Raw genomic sequence first — 15,641 nt, forward strand, 5'->3', positions numbered from 1 at the left:
AGATTTATAGAGCAAATTAATTGCACTAGTTGAATTATTCGGATTTTGTTTCTTAATTTCAAAACCAAACACTGTGTAGATACCCTGGTGATGCTGAGGCAGCAACGCTGGCAGCTGTACCAGAAAGCAGGGCTGCTGTGACAACATCCCATCACTCTGCCACCTATCAGCTGCTGGTGTTTAGCCCAGCTGCATTCCCAATTGACATCTCCATTACCAGCATGCCCATGGTTATGTTGGTGCATTTCTTGGACTGACTCAGGGCATCTGCTTGCTGTTCTCAGCTCTGCTGCTTTCTCTCACTGTGCAATAAAGCAAATTATTCAGAGCAGAAGTGATCTCTTATTCTGGTTGTCTTCATGTTTTGGTGCCTATTCCGTGCCTTTGTGTGCTGCACTGCCTACACAGAGTCTGGTAAGGGTAATTTACACCTGCAGAACACAGACTCAGCCCCAGAGCTCTCCAGGACCTCACTCTAAGCAATGTTTTGGTTTTTTACGACTTGGGGACTTCTTTTTAGAGCTGCCTGCCATCACACCTTAGAATCTCCATGCCTACACACCTTGACAGGGCTGTTACTCACATACAATACTGGACTGCCACGTTTCATATCACAGAAGACCTGTGGGATATCACAGCTTGGAAAGGCGGTTTCTCTTCACACAGCAGCCCGAGGCCATATCTGCACCACTCTGGCATTCCAGATCCTTCCCTGCTTAGTACAAGGCAAGTGAGCTGTACACAACACTTTGATGCCCTCTCTCTTTCCGTGCCTCCACTTCAGTATTCCCTGTCCCTCATTCAGGCAAATCTGAAATTCAAAATGGCCAAATTATCCAAGTTTCCGTTCTAAACAGCACCTTGTTCCATGCATCCTGCAAAGCGTGGGGAAGCCATCAAACCCTGCCCTAGCGTGCTGAGACCAGCTACATGGCCACAGTGCTACTCCCTTCTCCCACTGCCACAGTGACATTTTGCTCTGCAGTGCTGAGGATGTTTAGGAGTGCCCAACCATAGGGCGATTAATTGAGATAAGTAATCATATTAACTGCAACCTGAACACAACTCTTAGCATTGGTGTTAGAGATACACTTGTCCAGGGCATAGCTGCAGCACCTGCCCTTGAGATCCCTGTGTGCGCTCTCTGCCTGTTAAGAGTCAGGTGGTGTCATTCCTAGAAGGTGAATAAATTACTATTGCAAATTACTCTGATGAAGTGGCTTTTATTAGAAAGCCAGACACAAAGGGAGCTTGCTGATTGGCTAACAGTGATGTCATACCAGGCACAGCACTCAAATGCACAGATACGAATTTTCTCTTCTATATTTTGTGGGCAATTTTCATTTTATACTGGCAATAAAGCTTTACCAGCAGAGCCTCTCACCCTGTGAGTGTGATGGGGGGTCTGTACTCTTCAAGTGGCTGACGAAAGCAAAGTGGCCTTTGTTCCTGTATCTTCCAATGAACCTAAGGCTAACACTTTTCACCCACAAAGGCTCTGTGTTTTATTGCTCCATTAAATCCCATTGCTCCATTTTCCTAGGGGGGTAGCAGAGAAATTGGCATTTTTTTGGCTTACGTGAACCTAAAATCATTCTGTTCACAGAGATTTTGCTATTTACAAACCAAAGCTTAAAGTGCAGGCAACGTAACAGCCCTGTTACTGTTCCAATCTTCAGCAAAAGGCAACAGCGGCGCAACAAACTCCCAACAAATTAATTTGCAAGTTTCACATATTGGCTTTTCCTCTCTGCTAAACAATTGTGAAATTCTGTGAGCTCTGTCAGCGAGGCAAACTCAGTGACCAGCCCACTGTGTGCTTTGTGTTCCCGCTGTTTCCTCTGCCCGTTACGTACCACTGAGGTGTAAATTCTGCCAGGCAGGACAAGCCGAACAGCTCCAGCGCTGCAAACAAGCTCCTGCTTGTGCTGGACAAACACTGCAATCCCCTCTATTGTACAGCACAGATCCTGCACAGCCTGTGCATTCTTCTTGAGTAATGATTCAAAAGTCATTTGTGCTACGAGGGCACGAAACAAAACACATCTATCATTTGGAAGCTGCAGAACATCCTGGAAACCCCCAGATAGTCAGACAGATGAAACTGGGCACTGAGGACTGCTGGAGAGCTCAAGCATTTGCTGCTCCCAGTCCTGAGGTCATGACTCTGCATCATCATCAACTTTGTTTTCTACCAGGGGGCTGGAAGCCAGAAAACATCATCTCTTATCACCTGAAGATTTGCTGAGATGCCTGCCCTTTCTGAATAACAACATCTGCCCTCAGACTCCTCGGGGCTGGATCTGAGGCCATTTGAAGTCCTGAGGGTAAAGGTGCAAGGGATGTGTTTCAGGGAAAGAGAGACAGTGACAGCCTGCCTGTGAATCAGAGATGGGGGGAAAAAGGAAAAGAAGAAAAAAAAAACAAACAGAAATCATAGGAGAAAATGCTGTCTGGTTAGGACACATGGTCAGCATCAGCAAAAAAGGTCATGGCTCTCTGGTTTAAGGCCTAGCACAGATTCAAATTACTCTTTTTTGATCTGACCTCCTTTTCTGTCCAAGGAAGACAGAAAAGAAGAAGGAGCCATGAATCCTGGATCCGGTCCCTGCTTCACCACTGCATGGCTTGGCTTCACACCCCTCTTCACTTTTGCCACTCTGTGCACTGAGAAGAGAATTGCTAAATGCATCAGAAGGATCTTAAGTAAAAAACAGTTCTACCATTCTTAAGAATTTTATTATAGCATCTTTGACAGTCTGGCTTGGGCCACCACAAACCAGAGCCAGGAAGCTCAGAACAGCCTTCAGATACCAAATTACCGTTCAGAATCAGATCAAATTCCAAAGCCACAACCGCTGGCCAAAAGCAGCAGCCTCTGCAGAGCAGAACACACCCACACACATGGCGCTGACATCAAAGCGATGGTGCTGGGCCCAACTCTGCTTCCCCTTCTCAGAGTAATACCCTAGCTCACACCTTTGGTTTCAGTTGCACTATTCCCCCAAATGAAGCAGCCAGGCTCCAGAGAAGACCACGGTGCCACCTACTTAGCACTTGCCTTACAACAAGGGGTCGTGCATCGCTTAGCTTTGTAATGAAGTTGTTTCTGATGTATCAGTCAGCCCCTCCCTCTCACTCGAGGCCAGCATTAGAATCACGTCTGGATTATAGCACATAGTAAGCTGTTCTGGGGTGATATGAATCAAAGCCCTGAAAGTGGGATTCCGTTTAATTAATCGTGGCTGACAGATGAAAGTATTGATTGCAGATTGAAAGGTTCAGGATTGGCCTGGAGGACAATTATCACAGGCACACTGCGTTGGGGGGGGTGTTTCTGAATTCTGAGTGATGTGGGAGGGAAGCAAGGAGGAAATATGTGAATAACTGCAGCTAATTACAACTTGTGTGAGCATCCCAAAATTAGGTTGACTAACCAACCACCACCAACGGCCTAAACCAAAAGAAAAAGGAAATAACTGCCCGGGATGACAAAGGGTCGCTTTTGCCTCCACCGAGCTCCTTCCTGCACAGATGGGACAGCAAATCCGCCAATGGGGCAACGCGGGGCTGCCCCGGGGGATCGGCCAGGCGACTGCTGTCGCTACAGGGATAATGAAAGGTATGCGGGCCAGCAGAGAGGGCAGATGGAGGCAAAGCTGCAGCTAGCAATCTGTGCACGCACAGCGACCAACCCACTGCTCCCTGTCCACGGGATCCCCATAATCTCCCAAGGCAGACCTGCTGTTACAAACGCTCTCATCACTAACGCAGCAGGGGCGGCTAAGCAGAGAGAGTGAATGATCTAGCAGGGGGTTAATAAAAGGACTGACGCAGAACAAAAAAGCCTGTCAGTCGCTATACGATGTGCTCTCCACCCCCAGGAAATTAAAAATTGTAGCCTGCGGTGTATGCTGTTTCCTCAGCAGGACTGGACGGGGCAGTGGGACAAGGAAGGGAAGGATGGGAAGGGGGGGGGCTGGGAATCAAATCTTTTTTACATCTGTCGCTTACGATGCTATATACTAAGCACTGTTTTTCTGAAGGACCGATATACCTGGTCTCTCAAAACCTGACGAGTCCAAGCCACTTTTCTGTGTGTTGCTGCCGGCAGCTCATCCCAGAGAGCCAATCTAGACCTTGCCAGGCTGCTCTGCCTGAAACTAAAGTCCATGCTAGCATGTTTCCATGGAAATGGGAGAGAACAAATGCCTGTGACACGATTCCCCTTTTCTGATGTAGATTTGGACCGTTTCTAGCATTCTTTCCTACCAAAAACCTTCAGGCCTGGATATTTCGCAGGAAAAACTGATGCAGGAGGAGAAGGAAAAAACAACTGATCATACGAACCAAAACCCACCAGCTTTTCCAGTGCGCAGCAACTGAACTCTAAAGCGCGTTAATCCACCAGAAACACCCTCCAAGGCAAACAGAGCCCTCTGCCCATCACAAGCACTAAGCACAGTTCAGAAATTCACAGGCTCCCTGTTGTACAAGCGGTTAGCAACGAGCTCTTCTCTCCCCTCTTTAGGCTGTTCGGTGCAAAGCTGCCCCGCGAAGGAAGAAATCTCGGGGCTCCAAGGTGAACCCCGCTGCTGCTTCGTGCCCGTCATCGTCTGCGCTGCGCTGCACATTGTCTGCAAGCTCTGCAGGCACGCATTTCTGTCCGGCTGCGCAGCACGGGCCCGCAGCGCCCTCTCCTGCAGGCCGCCCGCCGCGGTTCGGTGCCGCACAGCCAGGCGGGCACCGCGGTGCCGCCGAAGCGCCCGCAGCCCGACGCCCCGCTTGCTGTCGGGGTGCCGTCCTGCTCCCAGCTTCCTGCCCGGCGCACAGCAGCCGAATGTGCAGAGCTGACATTTCACAGGGGCCGATCCCTGCGGCACTCAGGATTTCTAACGATAACTTGTCAGCACCTTGAGCCAAGGCCTGTGGCTTTTTGCCAAGCAAAGGCACAAATCTTTGCCTGCCTGCACGCTTTCTACCAACTGCTGGGCACTCCGGATAAAGGCAAGTTCTGTTCATAGGAGTATGGAGTGCTCATCACCCAAGGTCTGACTGCACTTTGCATCATACTGCACAGCTGAAATAACTCAGCAGTCCATTCTTATATCCTTGCCACAGAGTATTTCTTGAGCCTTGCACACCAGGAGCATCCCAGCAGCTGGCTCCTGCCATCCCAGCGCCCAGCCTGTCCTGGGAGAGGGGTTTAGGAGAAGAAATGCACAAGATCTTCTACAGAGCCAAAGGTAAAATGATGACATGTTTTATTTCGGTAGGAAGTTGCTTGGTTGGTTGGTCTGGAATTATTTTAAAGGACAAGTGCTGGAAGCCAAGGGTACGAATAAAAGAGCTTTATAAATGTAGATACATTGCATGAATAGAATAAATAAAGCTCATCTACAGTTGCCATTTTGCCTTCCCAGTGGATGAAGGTGAGGTGTCCCGCTTCCAGGAGATGCAGAAAAGCATCAGACCTCTTCCTTAGGCACAACAACATTGGACACAAAGCACTGCCTGAGATGTCAGGCCTAGAAGAAACAAGCTTGGTGCTTCCATGCTATCAGGAATGATGCCTTAGAGAACTCAGCTTTCCTTCACAAGGAACAACACTTCCAAGGAGCAATGTCTTACTGGCTGGCACAGTAAGAAAAAAAGCAAAACAAACATAGAAACAAAGTAGAAACATTTCTCTTCTTCCTCCCTGCAAGGGACTGCAGAAGGTCCCCAGCTCCATCCCAGCACGGCCAAACCATTTCATGCATCACCAGCCTTGTTTCACACATTACTTTAGCTCAGCATACTTGGCACAAGCACAGCTTTTGCTGTGCTGAGGAAGACTGCTCCTTCCTTCCTTACCACTATGAGAAATCCTGTGCACACTGTGTGGGAGGCTAGATGTGGGTGTGTGCAAGCCAGTCCTAAGGTGACAGGTGGCTGGTTGTAACAGGGCTGAGAGTCTTTTCCAAAACCTACAGCAAGCTGGTAGGCCTACGTTCCTTCTGTGTGCTGCTGATCAAGCCCCAGGAGGCTGCATATTTCACTGTCCTCCAAGTCTCATTCATCTCACACTTGCAGTGAGTGTATGTATTTGTGGTTACAGTGAAAAATATGACTCTCTACTGCTAGGCTATACGAACAAGAATTTATCTGCTCCGCAGATCCTGCTGGCTTCCAAGCGCGTGATTTGTCCTGGGAAAAAAAACCCAACCAGTCTAACACTGCCAGGATCTCCTGGTGGCAGTTCCAGGTGGTCTTTTGTGTGCTGGCGATAGAAGGTTTTGTTTTTCCTTTGTCCTTCTCCACTTTTTGTTAGTCCCTCCTCCGCTGCTGGCTGTGGTAACACAGAGAAGATAAGGGCAGATAGATACCAAAAGGTCATTAAGTTCTCCTTGGCGGGCTCCAGGGGAACAGGAACAAGTCAACTCCACACTGCCCAAAGGAGACACAGACAAGGTCTACGTGCCCTTGACTACTGCTGAACATATACATACACACATGCACCCTGCCATCAAACTTCGTGCCAGGCTGGCACATTGAACTCTGACAGTCCTGAAGGCTTCCCTTTATGTTCACTGTGTTTAAGACAGCTGTGGTCATGCAGAGCTCCAGCTTTCCAGGTACTGAAGTTTAGAGTTGATTTCTCTTGGGTGACTGCAGATGAAAATCAAAAGGCATAGAACTGACAAAAGGAATCTTAAAAAATTATATATTTTCTGTTTTAGGTAGTGAACAGAGGCACAGATCTAGATTCACTGGGTGTAGGTTAGTCCTGCCTGAGACACAAAGGTTTTTGCCTTGCTTGCCCTTCTGAATCTTTCCCCTTCTCTAAAACACCTGTCTTCTGCCATGCAACTCCCAGGTCAGCACTTCCTGGGGCTCACACTATATTAAGCACTTGCAGACAGTAAATGGGACTTCTCTGGTGTCCCATAATCTTGACAGAGTATCAAATACTTGCAATTAAAGAGCTGCCTTGCACAATTTCTCAGATTCCTTCTAATTGCACCCAAAATGGGTGCACAGCCAGGCTGATGCTGGTGTCATCTGCATTTTCTTATGCTCAGAAGAAATACCTCCTTTTATTTTTGCCTTGCTGTATTTATGATCTGAAAAGTTGCCAAGGGTCCCAACTGGGCACACTTTTGTCCTTTTCTTGTCTTACAGATGAAAGCTGCAGCATGCAGTTTCAGCAAAATAAGCTAAAGGCATTTTGAGGGCACTAACAGTGGCATTTTACGACTGCCCTGTGGGGATTTGATCTCCTTTTAGTTGGGAGACCTTCTGTCCCTGAAATACAGCTTGAACTTTTCACATGAGACTGACAATTGCTAAACATTCTTGTGTTATTTAGAGGCATCTTAGCTCTGTTGATAGTGGTGACATTAAAAGGAAAGACATCACTGTCCTGCCACTGCATTTGCTGGCAGCAGATGACACAGTCACCTTCAGTTCATGAAGGGATCAGATCAGCTGTGGGTTAGGTGCATCATCTTGTCGTAGAAGGCTCCAAAACAGCTTTCTTTGGTAGATCTAATTAAAGATATGCCAATAGTTAAATGATTTGGAGGAAATATGGAGTTTACATATCCTAACAGCCTCTGAGCTGGCTTATTATCAGTGGGCAGACAGCTCACCACTTCCCAAGGTGAAGTCATGACCTCGGGAAGCCAGCAGGTGCCTGCCACATGCTATTATAGCAAGCTACACTTTCATTTCAGGTTTATTCTCCCAGCTCTTGTTAGCAGACTAATGAGTTTATGATTATGATCTGCCACAGCTTTTGTCCTTAATGTGTATCTGCACCTGCCTGCAGAACATCACTGGGTACAACACCGAGTCCCACCTGCTGCCATGAGCAGCACAGGGCGCACTGCTGCTACTTACTGCTCCAAAACTCACGAGCTATTTCTATCCAAACATGCACGAGTGCTAAGAATGTGACAGTCTATGTTTAAACCATGCTAGGGTGCCAGCTGGGAAGTGGGTGGAAATGAATCTTTTGTCAAATCACTAAATTCCATTTTCTCCAAATTAATTAATTCACAAAGAACACAGCCCTTCGTGGATCTCACAGTTAAAAACAAAGCCACTCTCTCCTCCCCCTACGTTATCTGTCAGTTGTGCCACAAAGAACAAAAGAGCTCCATTCTTCCTCATTTGATCACATCACTGTGGAGGGGGGGAAAAAAAAAAGCCTGTCTTGGCTTTCAATGTACCTGAGGTTCCGAGCTGCCCCACGTTGGCTTTTCTACACTGACATCCAAACATTTGTTTCTGCCTGCTGCTTGGAGCTGACCTACAAGGTTGTGACCCAGCCCCCAGGGAGCAGCCAGAAGCCCCACAGCAGGCCTGGCACTCAAGGCACGCCCCAGTTCTATTTTCAGATCGAATTTACTCAGTTTGTATTAAATGCCAGGTGTCTGTTTGATGTCTCTGCTGCGGTGGCAACTCTCAGATCACATTTGGTTTCCCGTGGACAAAATCCAAGAGTGACGGATGGCTGGATGGGTGCCCGGCCGAAAGCTCAAGAGCCTACCAGCAAGAAGCACTGCAGCACCTGTGACTTCAGCTGAACAGAAAAAAATAACGTGCACTGCCACCAAAACTCCAGCTGCCCACAGGGCTCCTGCTCCTCACCTGCCTCACCTACCTGGATAACTCACTAACCTAGTCAAGTGCTTAGTGCATCACCGTGCCCTTTTGTAGTTGTAGTGTCTCAGGGCAGCTGTCCTTTTCACCTTCAGCTGCTTACTGAATGCTAAATCAAGTAGTAGACTCCACTGTTATCGGCTCCTTTCCCTAAGAGGGCTCTGTTTGGGATGTGTTTTCTGACACCTCTCCCTGTTTGACATCTCAGGCCTTCACTTGAAGAGAAGACCATGCTCAGTAACAGCTCAACACTCCACAACAAAACACAGCACTGCCACGGCACGTCACACTGCACATCCACAGCACCACTATCTCCTCTCTGACAGTGCTGAATAGTGTGATGCCTGGGAAAGAGACAGTGAGCAATCATTCACTGGTCACCCTCCAGACAAGTGGCTTCATAACCTGCCATGACATTTCTCTGGAGCATCTTTGCTTGATACTGAAGCATGCCATTAGTTTAGCTTCTGTACAGAAGCTGTTTGGATCATCCTTATTGCTCTTCTCTGAAGAAATTATTATTTTTTTAAATACAAAACTTTTTTTTTTTTTTTTTAGATTAACGGGCAACCAGAACTACTCTTGTAGCCAAGCAGAATTAGCAGCTGTCTTTGGAGCAAGTCACAGGTTTAATCACTTTCCTTCAGAGACACAAGATGGACTCACTTGCTGTTCAGCTCTTCCGCATGCTTGATATTTCAGCTGGAGTTAAAGTATGAAACAATAAAGTGACACAATTAGCTGCTTTGACAACTATAGCACAGTAAATATATCAGCTGTTATGTCTAAAATAAGGTAGGAATGGAACACTTTGCTTTCTTCTACATAGTTGTAAAGATGAGGGAGGCAGAGTCTTTCTCGCATGCTCAGCACAGAGGTGCTGTCAGTGCTTTCTCTCCTCTGTCAGCCCACCTGCCCGCTGGGCCTTGTCTCCCAGAGCGCCTCCAAGTGGGCCTTCAATGCTATGAGCTGAACAGCCCTCGTGCAAGAGATGAGCTTTGCTCTGAGTCGGTGAGAAGAGCCCAACCGCCTGAATTAGCCTGAAGACGCTGCAAAATAGCTTTCATGAAGAATCATCTCTGAGTTCATAACATGAATACAACAGCACAAAATAACGTGCAGGCTTTTGAAAGGAGCTCTCTGGAATCTACGGGTCAGTCAGCCACATGGCCACAAAGCATTTTGCTGGGAATCTACCTGGCTCAGTTCAGGCTCCTCTGGTTAGCTGTTCTCCTTGTCATACACGCTGCCTAGCCTAGAGGCAGCACACCCTCACAGGAGCTACAGTTGCCTCAGAACTACAAAGGAAAGTGAATTTAATGCTCACAGTGTCTCAGTAGTATCTGCATGGTAGCGTAAGTCAGAACAGACATCAAACAGTATTTACAATAGCACAGATCTTGTTCTGGATTTCTGTGATTGAGTTACTATTATTCCTAGTGCATAAGAAACTACTTGCTTTGAAATTTGTTCAACCCACTCCCCATATAATCAGTCTCACCTCCCTTTTTCTCCTCTGCCTCCTTTTTGTTTCATAGAACATTTTCTGAGTGTTTCACATGCACATCACTTTACTCAGCCACGTTTCTTCTGGAGAAGCTTCAACTTCTCCATGTGTTGCCTGCCCTCCTCTGCTGATTAGCAGAGCAGAAGTAGTTGCCCTCCTCTGCCAATTAAGACCAATCAGTTTTCACAGACAATCACTATCATTGGACCACCTTATACCCTTACACACCCTCCACACCTTATGCAGAAGGAAAATACCACCACAACTTCGTTAAAGCAAGTATGCTGTTGCTAAAACCTCTGCAGACAGACCTGCAGAAGACAGTTTTGCTAGACACCACTGTTTGTGAGCTGTGTCGGTTAATATATATGGCACGGGGATCATAAGAGTAGTTTACAATGAAATATACAAATAGTGTTGGCAGTCTCGCTGGTGAAGTTTTCCAACAGCTGCCTCTCAGTAGAGCAATACACAAATTTATTGCAAAACCGAATCGGGGCTTCAGTTTGAGTGCTAGACTGTGCCTAGCTCAGAACAGCACAGAAGGCACACTGCATCAGTCAGCACATCGCCCGCCCGTCAGAACGCAGAGCCACTCTGCTGCAGCCCTCCTGTCTCTTGAGCTGCAGCACAGCCTGTGCCACACTTTACCCAATGCAATTCTACCACAGCTGTGATTAGAAGACACACTTTGCTGGTAAAACTGCACGGCTCTCAGCTACAGATCGTGCCTCTTCTCTCACTTATGCTCACAGAAGTGTGACCCAAGTGTGCCCTACCCATTGGCAAAGCAACCTCAGCACGGCCTCGTGTACAGCTCTGCAAGTAAGCAGAACTAAGGACAGCAAACGCTTGGTTCCTCTGTTCTAGTCTATCCAGGTGTGCCTACAGCCTTCTCCACAGTCCTCCACCACAGCGAGAGCTTAAATTAAAGCCTAAAAGGTTGCAAATGAAAGGCATCACAGAGATCCAATTTTTAGGAATTTTCTTGAATGGTAACAGAAGCAAGCGATCCATTTGAGACGTATAATTCTGCTGATGGGGTGGTGCTACTCCCATCTGGTAGAGGTACGTGCTGATAACATTGTTTAGCAGCAGTCTGTGCCCTCACTGCTGCAATGCTAGAGAGCCACCAAACCTTTAAAACCAACTCACTCTCAGTGACACCAACATGACAGGAACAGAGTTTGTAGTGTATATAATAAAGAATGCAAAGTATGCTTAATGAGATACAATCCACACAATGCTCCCCAGTTGCTATGTAAATTGGATGGATCTAGTGGACTGAAGAATATTTCATGAGCTTTGTTTTCAGATATCCTTTCCCAAGATAAGATTGGGCATCTGTCATTCATCTTTTACCTTGCCGAAGAAGTTGGAATAGAAGAAAGCACTTAAAGCATTGCTTTATCCTGCTCATATCAGAAGTAGATCCATCCTTTCTTCCGGATCATTATACAATGTCAGCACCCAGATCTTGCAGGACTGTTTACAGAGCTAAACCTGTCAGATAAAGAGGTGTTTAGCTGGCCTGTTGTTCTGCAGCTCTCAACAACTGGCAGCCCTGCTCGCAGCCAGATCTGCTGCAGGGAGGGGGCCGAAGCCCTGCCAGGCAGGGCAAGCAGCTGATGCCAGGCCCCAAAGCAAAGCCAGCACACGGACTGCATTTACAAGTAGGGACTTCAGACTCAGCTCAATTTCACACTCAGAAGCTAACACGACACGCTCATCATTCACATCTGTCCACCTTTGAAAAGGAAACCTCTCCCACCTGACTCCCCTTCTTTTTGCTGTTCTAATTGACTAGCCTTCTCTACTTTCCCCTAAGCTATCATCCCACATGCTAACACTTTCCAGGTTTCCTAACTTCCCCCTTACTTCCAGAAGACCCTTTTCCAGTTGGTGCTGCTGCAGTCTCACCAGAACAAGAACCATTAGTGCAGGAACAGCCTAGGATCATCTAGTCCAGTCATCAGCCCACCCCCCATTTCAGGTTTTCCTGAAATCTAGGTAGATTACATCTACAGCCTTTCCCTCCTTCACCAGGTAGGACACCTGGTCACAGAAGGCAATGAGCAATCGGCCAAGCAGCAGCTGCCTTTCATGAACCTGTGCAGGCTGGACCTGATCCCCTGGTTGTCTCATACCTGCAATCAAGACTTCCTCAAATCAATTTTTTCTCACATATTCCTTGATAGGTTTCCTATCAAGGATGGGTCAGAAGAACCCATTTTCTTCTGATGAAGGGTCAAGACCCCCTCAATTTCTGATGATCTGAATCATTTCCTCCAGTAACAGGGCAATACTTCGTGCGCACAGGCTGCCACTGCCAAGAACTCAAATTGCTCAGGGTATTCACCAGCACTCTTGGTGGTTCACTCTTGCTCCAGCTCTAGGGCCTTCTGCTGGAAAGCAGGCTCGTCACCACAGGGTGTGAGCAATCAGCACTGCAAATCCCAGCAATTTGGCTCAAACTGAAAGCAGCACATCATTTTGGATCTGGATGTTCCCAGCTCCAGCCCTGATGCATCAGCCAAGATGGAAGCCGTTCCACCCCCCACTGCTGAGTTCAAAAAAAAGATGGCGAGGCCTCCAAATCAGACAGATTTATAATCATGAGGCAGAGCGGGAAGAAAAATTCTCTGCACAGAAAGATTGCTTCTGCAACAGCGAGGCTCTTATGTGGTGGCTCAGATTCTGCAGAACACCCAAACAACTGGCATCTGACAGCTTCACACTAGCATTTCTTCCAAACTCTAATCCTGGATACAGACAATGCTTGTCCTAATTAAGTAATTTAAATGGGGACTTGCATCTTTCCTGTGCGACTCTAGTTCTGAAGCACTGCACTACTGATGAGTGTTTTGCAACTGCCAAGACATGAAAGCGTGTTTGTTATTAACACATCACTATATAATTAGGGGACTTAGCAGGGGGCTGGGTATTCTCATGTTCTTTTTCCTCTGGCACTGACATTGCTAGATGAAAGTCTCTAGGTACCCGTTAGGTGACAAGTGAAAATTAGTTCTGTGGCCAAAACCAAGCAATCTGGCACAATTTAGGAGAGAGATGGTATTTTCTGCTCAAAAAGGCCCCAGAATTGGAACAGCGGGAGGTGTTACAGATCAAGATCGAGATGCGGCGGCCAAGCTGAGCGTGTGTTATGGAGCAGAGAAGCAGTGGGTGCTCAAGTCCAGGACTGAAATATGCTGGCAGAGCTGAGATGGGGAATGCTGCCCAATTTCTGAGCATAGCACAGAGTCTGTATTTTAATTGGAGTTCCTCTGCTCATCTGCGTGGCTCAGTGCAAACTTTCTTCTGAATTTTCCAGGCCACTACTAGGACCCACCCAAAAAGCCTATTTTCCACTTTTTCCCACTCCTCTAGCAGCAAGCAATCGTGCTCATGTACTCTGTTACTGGCTCCCACTAAATGTCACAGGTCAAGCATCAGAAACATCCACAGTAATTCCATGAGTTTGGACAGATTGCTGCTCTAATGAGTTTCAAACTTGGATTAAACAAGGCCTGCAATCAAAGAGAGGAGGGTGTGGGATTTCAGGGGAAGGCTTGATCTCAGAGAACACGCAGACAACACCTGAATAATAGACTTCAGGAAGCCAAGGGAGCGCAGAGACGCAGTAATGCGATGGGAGTGCTGGCTGCCACAGGAGGCAACAGCACTGCAGCCATCTGCAATGCAAATCCTGCCTTGAGCACTACCTAATGTTTATTAGGTGCAGCTAAAGATTCAATCCCAGGCACTAAAGATATGCATGACCGATCCCACCAACAATAAAGGAATTCATCGTTTGAGAAAAACTCCTTCCCGCATTGTGCGCACGCCTACAGTTTAAACTGGCCAAAATAGGTCAAAAGGAATGACTCTATTTAAATATGTAAATTCAACTTAATAAGGAGTAAAAACAATTGCTTGTGAGTTCAAGCTACAAAAAACACTTCTCCACGGTTCCTTTGGGAACCCAAAGCTCTGGCTTTCGCCCCTCCCTGTTATTCCTCTGCTTGCCTATCCTCATCCCCTTTCCTCTCACTTCCTGCCTAATAGGATTCTGGCAAACCCCCATGTCTCAAAACTGAGCCTGTGATCAGAAAAGCAAACTCAGTAAGGTCATTAAGAAGCTCATGCATAAAGGTTTGTGAGCACTGAGTGGCTGCTGAGAGCACATGCTCCGTGTGCAACTCTCCATAGCTAATTTTCAAAAGAAGCATTTGCCTGCTTGTTTGTCTGCCTCCTGCAGACAGTTCCCCCCTCCTCACTTTCTTTTTTTTCTTCCTTTTGCTAAAGGGAACAAATTCAGTTTCCAGTAACTGAAAACTGATTAAAACTGCCTTTGTTGTACACCCCCTCCAAGTCACAAGCAGCTCATACCACAAAACTGTGTCAAGAAAAGGAATTCTTACACAAAGGACTTCATATAACCAGGAAGAAGAAATGCAGAATAACTGTAGAGGTGACATTTTAACTCTGTTTTGAAATCTCCCAACTCTTCCTGTATTAGGAAGTATTCCAGCAAAAGTTCTTAAAATCATTCTGTCACACCTTTAAAATAATACACAGACCTAAATGAGAGATAATTAAACAGGAATTTAATTAATACTTTTCTACCTAATTCTGTGTCACTGCATGAATCCAGCAGCCCTGCGCCCCTCCCCATCACCTCTAATTGAAGTTTGTGGGATGGTGGGCAGCTCGAGGGACAAGACATAGGGTGCTGCATTTTGGTTGGGAGCTGACAGTTTCACCTCTAAATTACCTTTTCCAGGCAAATCTAGATCTGCACTAGGTTAAAACAAGTATGCATCAAAACTGCTTGTTAGCTCTGTGACTGAACAGGTTCAGTAAGGGAACTTTTCTTCTTGCTGTCTTGCAGGAGTCAAGATCATAAAACAGATCTTTCAATTACCTTTGCAGCCTCTTTCAAGTTCACTAACAACACTGGTCACGGAGCCAGAATATCAGCAGTTTGCGGAGACCGAGTAGCAGTGGTTCCTCCCAGGCAGGTTTAATGTGGAAACTGGACCTGTTCTGGGAATAAAAAAAGACAACTTGAGTCTTCAGAGCAGCAATACAGAACACAGCATTAGCATCAGATGAAAAACTAATCACCCCAAATTGGAATCAAGGCTAATTCCCTGACATACTACACTACTGGATGGGTTATCTGCTCACTGTCCAACCCTCTGGTGGCACAGCACTGATCACGGAGTCCCTGAGCTGTGTCAGCACTGCAGGTGCCTTATGGGCACTCTAATTATGATGTTCTGCGACAAGGCTATAAATACACAGGCTCCCACAGGTGAAGACCTGATTGCACTGAGCAGCTAGGGGCTCCTGTGGTGTTGGCTGTGTCCTCCAGCAGCACAGCATTAACCAAGCGCTGCACCTGGGGAGCCCAGGGGCACGGCAGCAAGATGCATACAGCAGCAGGAAAAGGGCCAAAGGGAAAAAGGGTAAACTAGTTAAA

At 46.9% G+C, this 15,641-nt stretch overlaps 1 long non-coding RNA gene across 2 annotated transcripts in view; it reads right to left on the bottom strand.

The window, feature by feature from the left end:
• The window catches only part of LOC128075464 (uncharacterized), a 49,171-nt gene that overhangs the window by 32,848 nt on the left and 682 nt on the right, over nt 1-15,641 (bottom strand). For both annotated transcript variants that reach the window (XR_008203841.1, XR_008203840.1), the window contains exon 2: nt 15,081-15,202. This is a non-coding gene — a long non-coding RNA (uncharacterized LOC128075464). The remainder of the gene's footprint in view (nt 1-15,080; nt 15,203-15,641) is intronic.

Source organism: Tympanuchus pallidicinctus, unplaced genomic scaffold (genome assembly GCF_026119805.1).
Source record: "Tympanuchus pallidicinctus isolate F22 unplaced genomic scaffold, pur_lepc_1.0 scaffold12, whole genome shotgun sequence".
Lineage (NCBI taxonomy): Eukaryota > Metazoa > Chordata > Aves > Galliformes > Phasianidae > Tympanuchus > Tympanuchus pallidicinctus.